The sequence below is a fragment of the Lactuca virosa genome, chromosome 6, assembly GCF_052849685.1.
Source record: "Lactuca virosa cultivar CGN04683 chromosome 6, Lactuca_virosa_CGN04683_v6, whole genome shotgun sequence".
In the NCBI taxonomy this organism is placed as follows: domain Eukaryota; kingdom Viridiplantae; phylum Streptophyta; class Magnoliopsida; order Asterales; family Asteraceae; genus Lactuca; species Lactuca virosa.
In genome coordinates this window covers 236040768-236050461 of record NC_136431.1, presented here as the reverse complement: position 1 = coordinate 236050461, position 9694 = coordinate 236040768, and positions in this window count along the sequence as shown.

Below are 9694 nucleotides of genomic sequence, written 5' to 3'. Positions count from 1 at the left end.
ATAATCTTTTAGCAGCATTACAGTAAATGTTTCTTTGTGCTAACAACAGTTTATTATCACTAGATAAATTGTCCCTATCAACCATGATATTAGTTATTTGAAGTTCTAGACAATCTATCTTAGTGATTTTCGAATCTAATTACATTGACAGCTTCTTAGCCTCATTGCTAGCAGATACCACAATCGTATCAAAATAAGTAACAGTTTCATCAAAAGATACTAATTCAGAATTATAAGCATGTACTGGAATATTAAAAGATTCAAGAATGTTTCGTACCTTTGTGGTCATTGGTGATTTGTCAGCAGCTTTTGATACGAAGCATCTTCCATGCACTTCGTATGTTTCCTCCTCTGATTCTTCCTCCATTTTTGAAAACATAGCTCCATGGGTTGGATTTCGCGTTTCCTCATCATCTGATCCAGATGACCAGATTTGATAAGTACCATCTTCATCCTCATTCGCATCCTTTGCAACCAGAGACAAATTCTTGGCTTTCGCACGAACCTCCTCCAACTTTTCAGCATAGTACGCCTCATCCTTGACCTTATTCTTTCTCTCATTCTTCTTTCGAAGCATACAGTCATTAGCAAGGTGATTAGCACCATTGCAATAATGACAATCAATCCCAACATCTCCCTTTAGCTTCTTCTCAGACTTTCCCTCAACAGACTTCGAATCTTTCATCTCATCTTTCTTTTTCTCTTCCCCAACACTTTTACTCAGAAAGTTCCCTTTTGTCTCAGACGACTTTGCCTTCGGATTGAAAGGCTTTTTGAAGAACTTTTTCACACGATTGTTTGAATAAAAGGCAACTGCCTCATCATCTGAGTTCATGATGAACCCTTCATCTTCATCCGAAGCATCTTTCTCAGCATCTTTTTCAGAGATCTTCGAAACCAAAGCTAGTGGACCTCCCAACATAGCCTTCGATTCTTCAGCTATTTCGTTCACTTCGCTTTCATGAGTCTTAAGTTGGTTGTACAAGTCATTCAATGTTGACGTATCAAAGCTCTGTTGATTCTTCACCATCATGCTCACACTACGCCATTCCTTTCGAAGTCCCATAACAAATATCAGATTGAATTCCATGGCTGATCTAGTGATACCATATCGATTGCATCGATATATCAATTCATTAAGACGATCGTAATAAACTTCAATTGTTTCACCATCTTTCTGTCTGAAGTCCTTCAGCTCCACTAAACATTGCTTCACAGAATTAACTTTCGTCTTCTCACTTCCCTGAAAATTTTCCTTGAGATTGTTCCAGATTTCCTTTGCAGTTGTACAACTCCTCACGTAGTTGTAAACAACTGGAGGCAAAGCTCCTCTTAGCTCTCTTATACACCTTTTCTCTAGCTTTTTCAGACGATCAGATTGATTTTCAACTTCAAAGTTTCCAGAGGAAGAACCAATTGGTTGAACATTCGATGGTGGATTGAGATTGCCAGAAATGCAATTCCACAGTTCTTCATCCAATCCATTGAGATAATCCTGCATACGATCAGCCCACTGATCGTAATACTCAGGGATGAGCATAGGAACTTTGGTGGATGATCCTAGAAGATGAGAAAATGAAGTCATGGAATTCAGATTGAATGACGCCATTGTTGTACGGAATAGATCCTTGAGAATTTTTGAAGAAACTTTGAGAATTTAACTACAAACTGTATGATTCAAATCACAATCACTCTTAGAATACTCGATTCAATGAATTAAGTGCAGAATCGAATCACATACTTAGATCTAAACAATTTTTCACTTTCAAAAAGTGCGGAAACTTTTGAATCAAAAAGTTGACTCAAAAACCTTTTGAACAAAGTGAAAATCAGATCAGAGATATGATTCCTGCTCTGATACCAATTGATGAGACAATGAATCAAGTATTGAACGAATTAGAGAGTAAATTCGAAGTAGAATTGAAAGATTTGAACACCGATGTAAATATGATCTGTTTGGCTCTATTACGCTTTTTCAAATTTTATAGAGTACAATGAATATTCTGTAAAGACTTCGTTACTAAGACACTAGTAACCACTCCTATTTATAGAAGAGAAAAGCGTACAAAAAATATACTAAGGACTAAACATGAAGCTTCAAATATTATGTCCTAGTAAAATACATTATATAAATGTTCGAAGACCCTAAATACAAACTTCGACTATTACAACATTTCGACCCTAACACATTGCTATGGACTTTTCCTAATGTTCATAGCCTAATAATCACATTGATGTAACATCCATAGAAATTATGCCAAATTTAAACTTTTTAAAACATTTCCAAACCAATGATTATTACAAAACTTGTTTTCAAAATAGTTCAATGTCAGAGTTTCCCAAAATCAAATCATAAAAACATAAGGAGGTGCACGATCACGCCTTCGCCTTCTCGCGATCATCAGAAGTACCTGAAACAATAATCGATAAATGTAAGCTCGAAGGCTTAGTGAGTTACCTCCAAAATACCAACGCCATACGATTATAATCATAACATATAGACAAACACAACATGCATAACGAGCCATTAGTCTGACTGGACCGCCCGCACCGGGCCGTCAGTCTATCTGGACCGCTCTTCGAGCCTTCGGCACGTCTGGACCACCTCTCAGGGCCTTCAGCCTATCCAGACCGCTCGTCGGGGCTTCGGCCTAACTATATGCCCTCCCGGGTCTACAGTCTATCCAGTCCGTCCTGGGTATCTTGGCCTACAACACAAAGCAGGACCTGCCTCAACCCAATCCCCCAAACCAACAAACATGTGCACGTAAATATCATAAGCTAGCATGCAAGTACAGATAGTCATACAGATCTAACAGATCACCAACATGGCAACCACCCTATAACCAGGATATCGATCTAACCGATCAATAACATAACAACCATCCTATAACCAGGATACCGATCTAACAGATCTCTAACATAACAACCATCCTTTAAACCAGGATACCGACCTACCAGGTCACTAAACATATCACCATCCTAACTACTAGGATGTAAATCAATAAGCATATCATGCAGTAAACCCGGATACAAATCTGATAAGGGCCGGCATTGGTGCCTTAGACCCTGTTGATATAGTGAGGAGAACTCACCTCACAAGTAGCTCAAAGTGATAAAGTCAATCTCCACCAAATGCAGCTCCAAGTCCAACAACTACATCCACCGATGATCCACTTCTACAAATTCCCAAATTACCAAAATACCCCCATAAGTAAAACTGGTCAACCCTTGGTCAAAGTCAACGTTGTGACATCCCCTAATTTCTCCGCCAGAAAAGACCGATTTAATTTATGCTTTTAAAATAAAGTCAGAGAAATCCTTTTAAAAGATGTTGCGGAATTGGTCCCCAAAACAAAACATGATAAAAGTTTATCAAAACCTTTCTTTAAGAAATATATAATTTCCTTTTATATCAAAACCTTGGGATGTCATGTTCCGATACAGATCAAAAGCATAAACAAGACATTATAAGCCTTACAACAGTTATTTACAACTACTGGCCTATAATCCAAAAATCTCTCATCATCCTCCGACTATGCTCGGGGTCCACTACCTGTAATAAGAAAAAGCTAAGTGGGTCAGGCTTGGGAGCCTGGTGAGCATATAGGGTTTTCAACCCACAATAATAATAAACTTATTAAGTTCACCAATCAACAATAGCCCTGATTACCCATTCCCGTTATCCTCACTTTACGTCCCTAAACACCTAACACAAGGGACCTAGCCTAAGGAATATCATCGGGATGGACACTACTGCTAAGGGGACTCCTCAGCCATACATTTCCTAAAGGCAACCATGAGGGGGATGGAGTACGCCAATGAACATTTAGTTCACCAACACCTACAAGTTGCGAACCTGCTAGTGTTCCACTGGACTGTCTAGAAAGGTCCGTGGTCGTCATCTATACTCCGCTAGACGACTGCAACAACAACAACAACAACAACAACAACAACATCGAGGCATCTCATCATTTTAACACCCATTGACTATTTCGTTTACCCATGTTTTACCCAACATATTTGTAGATAAAATACATATACAATTTTAAACTTGTATAAAACATCTATTCAACAGTCACCTCAAATAAACAATTAATATATTCACACATAGCACGTATTTTAAGGTAAATACTTCATATCTATGTGTAAGGTGAAAGTAACTACACACTCACTTGATTTACTGATAATCGGGCAGCAGTTTCGTTTCCTAAAACGATCGTTTCTAATAAAACCGTGAGTTTTATTAAGAAACCGGGCTCTGCGAGGGTTGGGCTTCAAAACCGAAAAGATAAATTTCTCGGGCTTCTCGGGCACTTCGGGGCGTATTTCGGGTGTTTGGTATAATACCGGGGCTTTGAGGGAAGTTGGAATGAAAGAAATATGGGTTTAAGGGTGTAAAATGACAAGTTTTCAAAGTATCACCTGGGAGGTCTCACACCCTCCTATTTATAGGGGCGAGGCTCCTGATCCAACGGTTGAGAGGCTTCCAGGTGGCAGCAGATCCGAAGACCAAGCACATGGGTCGCACGTGCGAGGGTCCTGCTGGAGGCTTCTGATTGGACTGAGGTCTAGGTCCGAGGAGGGGGGTTCGTGGCACACCTGCGAGGCTCGGACACGTCAGAAGGAGGCACGCATCGGACTCCCATTGGACCGAACTTCGGATGCGAGGGCAGGCGACACGCCTCGCCAGCTGGCTTCGGTGACTCAGCAAATTTCGGACACGTGGCGCGCATGCAGCGAAGGTGACGTGGCCGAAGTCCACCTATGCGAAATTTCTCGGATTTGGCATTTTTTCTCGATTTTTGTGCAAAAACTTCTAAAATCCATAACTTTCGCATACGGGCTCTATTTTTGACGTTCTTTATATGCACGCGTAGGAAAAATTACGCTCTACAATTTTCGTTTAGACTTCGTCGGCTAATTTTGAGTTTAATTTTTATATTATTATTTTTAACAAACCGGGACAGAAAATCCGTTAAAAATTCATAACTTCTTCATCCGACGTCTGTTTTCATCTGTCTTTTTACCGTTGAACTACTATTGACGAGACCTTCGATTCTCGTTTAGGTTGTGTCGGTAAAAAATCACTCGATCTAAAATTCGAGTTTTTAGCTGTCTACTGCTAAGCTGAAACTTAGAAAAATCATAACTTCCTCATACGAAGTCAGATTTGGACGTTCTTTTTATACATACTCTCGGTTTAACGAACACTACGACTTTCATTTAGATCACTAAGGCTAAAAAGTAGTTTATCAAAAACTCACTTTTTACGTCATTCGGCACCGTGCTAGTTTTGTCGCAAAACTTCGACATGTCATAACTTCTTCGTTATAACTTGGATTTCGGTATTCTTTATATATCCGTAATCCTTGTCACGACCACTACAACTTTCTAAATAGATATCGGCTTTATCTAATATTTATTTTTGACGCTCATTTTTTATTCTTAAATAATTAAATCTTAATAATTAAGCATAAAACACATAATTCACATAATATTCACATAATTCCTTTTCATTTCTTCAAAATGAATTACAAAGGTTAACCTAGACTATCACATCAATATTAATGCCTAGCCTAGAAACACGGGCATTACAATTCTCTCCCCCTTAGGATGATCCCGTCCTCGGAATCACACATCAACAAACAACTGCGGGTAGCGACTCATCATGTCACTCTCCGTTTCCCAGGTGAGATTTGACCCATTCGTATGTTTCCAGCGCACAAGCACTAAATCGACCATCTTGCGTCGCAACTTCTTAGTCTTACGGTCAACGATTGCCTCCGGTTCTTCAATCAACCTCTTGTTTTCATCCAACCTTAATTCAGAAATGGGAATTATGTCGGGCACATCTCCCGTGAAATTTCTCAAATAACACACATGAAAGGTGTTATGAATACCCTCCATTTCTTCCGGTAATTCTAGCTTGTAAGCTTGATTCCCGATCCTCTGAAGAACTTTAAATGGTCCAATAAACCTTGGACTCAATTTTCCCCTTTTACCAAATCTTGTAAGTCCCTTCCATGGCGAGACTTTAAGTAAAACCGAATCTCCAACTTCAAATGATATCGGTTGTCTTTTCTTGTCAGCATAGCTCTTTTGTCGATCTTGAGCTGCTAACATCCTTTCTCTAATCACTTTCAACTTTTCAGCAGTCTGATGGACTATTTCAGGTCCCATAAACTGCTTTTCCCCAGCTTCCAGCCAACGTGACGGCGTTCGACACTTTTCCCCATACAAAGCGTGATAAGGTGCCATCTCGATGCTTGAGTGGAAACTATTATTATAGGAAAGTTCTACTAGAGGTAAGTGTTCATCCCAGTTACCTTGGAATTCCAGGGTACATGCTCTCAGCATATCCTCCAACGTTTGAATTGTTCGTTCGCTTTGACCATCAGTTTGCGGATGGTAAGCTGTACTCAAACACAACTTGGTACCCAATTCCTCTTGTAGACTCCTCCAAAACCTTGAGGTAAAACGGCTGTCACGATCGGATACAATCGTTAATGGAACACCGTTAAGCCTCACAATTTCCTTCACGTAAGAATTCGCAAGTTTATCCATAGACCATTTCTCGTTGGCTGCTATGCAATGCGCACTCTTAGTGAAGCGATCAACGACCACCCAAATCATGTCGTGACCATTCTTTGTTCTGGGCAGTTTAGTCACAAAATCCATGGTGATGTCTTCTCATTTACCCATGGGTACAGGTAAAGGTTCTAAACTCTCATACGGTTTCTGATGTTGTGCCTTAACCCTAGCACATGTTACACACTCAGCCACATACTTAGCAACATCGAGCTTCATCGTCGGCCACCAGTAATAGGGTTTTAGATCCCTATACATTTTTGTGCTGCCGGGATGAATCGAGTACATGGTCTTGTAAGCTTCTTCCATCATAAGATCTCCTACTCCTCCCGTCTTAGGTACCCAAATCCTATCTTTGAATACCTTTAGTCCTTGACCGTTTGTATCAAACACCAACGTTTTCCCCAAACGTTCTTCCTTTCGGTCATTTTTCTCTAAAGCATCCTCTTGAGCTTTCTTTATACTTTCCACAATTGTCGAGACAACTTCAATTCTCAACGCTCTTGGCCTTTTCTTTTCAAGGTTTACCTTACGACTGAGAGCATCAGTAACAGCATTTGCTTTACCAGGGTGGTAAAGTATCTCACAGTCGTAGTCCTTGAGTAACTCTAGCCAGCATCGTTGCCTCATGTTCAATTCATTCTGATTAAAGAGATATTGAAGACTCTTATGATCAGTGAAAAGTTTGCATTTAGTACCATAAAGATAGTGCCTCCATATCTTTAAGGCGAATACTACCGCTGCCAACTCCAGATCATGAGTGGGGTAGTTCTTTTCATGCTCTTTTAATTGCCTCGATGCATATGCTATCACTTTATCCCTTTGGGTCTGAACACAACCTAACCTAACTCCAGAGGCATCACTATAAACTGCAAAGTCATCAACTCCTTCAGGTAGCAAGAGAATCGGTGCTTCACACAATCTCTTCTTTAACTTTTCAAAGGCTTCCTTATGCTTCTCATTCCAAGTATAAGTAGCTCCTTTGTGGGTCAAAGCTGTTAATGGAGTAGCGATCGAAGAAAAGCCTTGGATAAATCGGCGATAATATCCAACTAATCCTAAAAAGCTTCGAATCTCCGTAGGACTTTTTGGTTGTTCCCACTTCATCACAGCTTCAATCTTTTCTGGGTCAACCATTATTCCTTCTTGGTTAACCACATGACCTAAAAATTGGACTTCTTGAATCCAAAATTCACATTTGGAGAACTTTGCATATAGCTTCTCCTTTTTCAGAACTTCTAGCACTTCATGCAGATGCTTGTCATGCTCCTGCTTGCTTTTCGAATAAATCAAGATATCATCTATTAATACTATCACGGATTTATCAAGGTATGGTTTACAAACCCTGTTCATCAAATCCATGAAAGCTGCTGGAGCATTGGTTAGTCCAAACGACATAACCAAAAATTCATAGTGTCCATATCTTGTTCTGAACGCAGTCTTTTCGATATCCTGCTCTCTTACTTTTAGTTGATGATATCCTGACCTAAGATCGATCTTCGAAGAATAGCTCGAACCTTTCAACTGATCGAACAGGTCATCGATCCTCGGCAACGGGTACTTATTCTTTATTGTCGCTTTATTCAGCTCTCTGAAATCGATGCACATTCTCATGCTCCCGTCTTTCTTCTTCACGAATAACACCGAGGCTCCCCAGGGTGATGAACTAGGTCGAATGAAACCTTTGTCCAATAACTCCTGAAGTTGTGTCATAAGCTCTTTCATCTCTGTTGGTGCTAATCGAAACGGTGATTTAGCTATTGGCGACGTTCCTGGTAACAAGTCGATATGAAATTCTACTTGTCGATCAGGGGGCAATCCAAGAAGATCTTCGGGAAAGACTTCCGGATAGTCACACACCACCGGAATATTCTGCACCTCCTTCTTTTCCTTCTTAGCATCGATCACGAACGCTAGATATGATGTACATCCCTTGGCCAAACACTTTCTGGCTTTCATTAAGGAAATGATTCCAGAGTTTACTCTGCGTTTGTCTCCATACACCATAAACGACTCTTTCCCTGGCGGGTTTACTTTTACTATCTTTTTCCTACACAATATTTCAGCATCATTGGCGCTAAGCCAATCCATTCCTAAAACTATGTCGAAACCATTTAACTCGATAGGTAATAATTCCTCGTGGAACTTATTCCCATTCAAGTCAATGAGGATGTTTTCCATACGATGGCTAACAGGTATAAACTTGAAACTAGCAATCTCGACTATTATAACATTAACTAGTCTATCAACAGGCAAATCTAGTTTTCTACCAAATTCATGCGAAATAAAGGAGTAATTGGCTCCCGAATCAAACAAAATTTGGGCAGGCAATTCGTTTATGAGAAAAATACCTGAAGCGACATCGGCTTCTTCTTTCGCAGCCTCGAGTGTCATCTGAAAGGCTCTCGCCTTCGGCTTTGGTGGAAGATTGGGCTTTGCTGCATCCTTCTTCTTCGGGCAATCCCTCAACATATGCCCTTCCTCATGGCACCCAAAACAGACGTTCTTATCAAAGGTGCATTCATTGGAATAATGCCCTGACTTTCCACATTTGTAACAAGTGATTTCCATGCTGCATTTCCCAGCATGTTTCTTCTTACACTTGTCACACCACTTGGCTTCGGCTCCACCTCCGAATTTTCTCGAACCAGTCTTCGAGAGCTAGTTCTTTTATTGGAACCTGAAGTTCCTTCAAACTTTCTCTTTTCTCCAACTTCAACCTTGCTGGCGGCTCTCCCTTTTATCATATCTTCAACAGACTTGGCAGCCCAGATAGCTGCCTCAAAAGTATGTGCCTGACGTACTGGCACCGCATACTCCCATGGAAGTCCCTTTGCGTACTTGTCAATTTTTTCCAGATCATCTGGGACAATACGCAAAGCAAACTCCATTTTGTCTGTGAAGCTATTTGTGTATTCATCAACGGTCATACTCCTCTTATTTAACGTTAGAAATTGGTTTTCTAACTCAAGCACATTTTGGGCTGAGCAATACTTACGCTTGAAGTGCACCAAGAACTCTGCCCGAGTCAGTTGCAGTGGCTCATTAGGGCTTAGGGTTTTCCCCAGAGTGTTCCACCAACGACCAGCACTACCCCTGAACC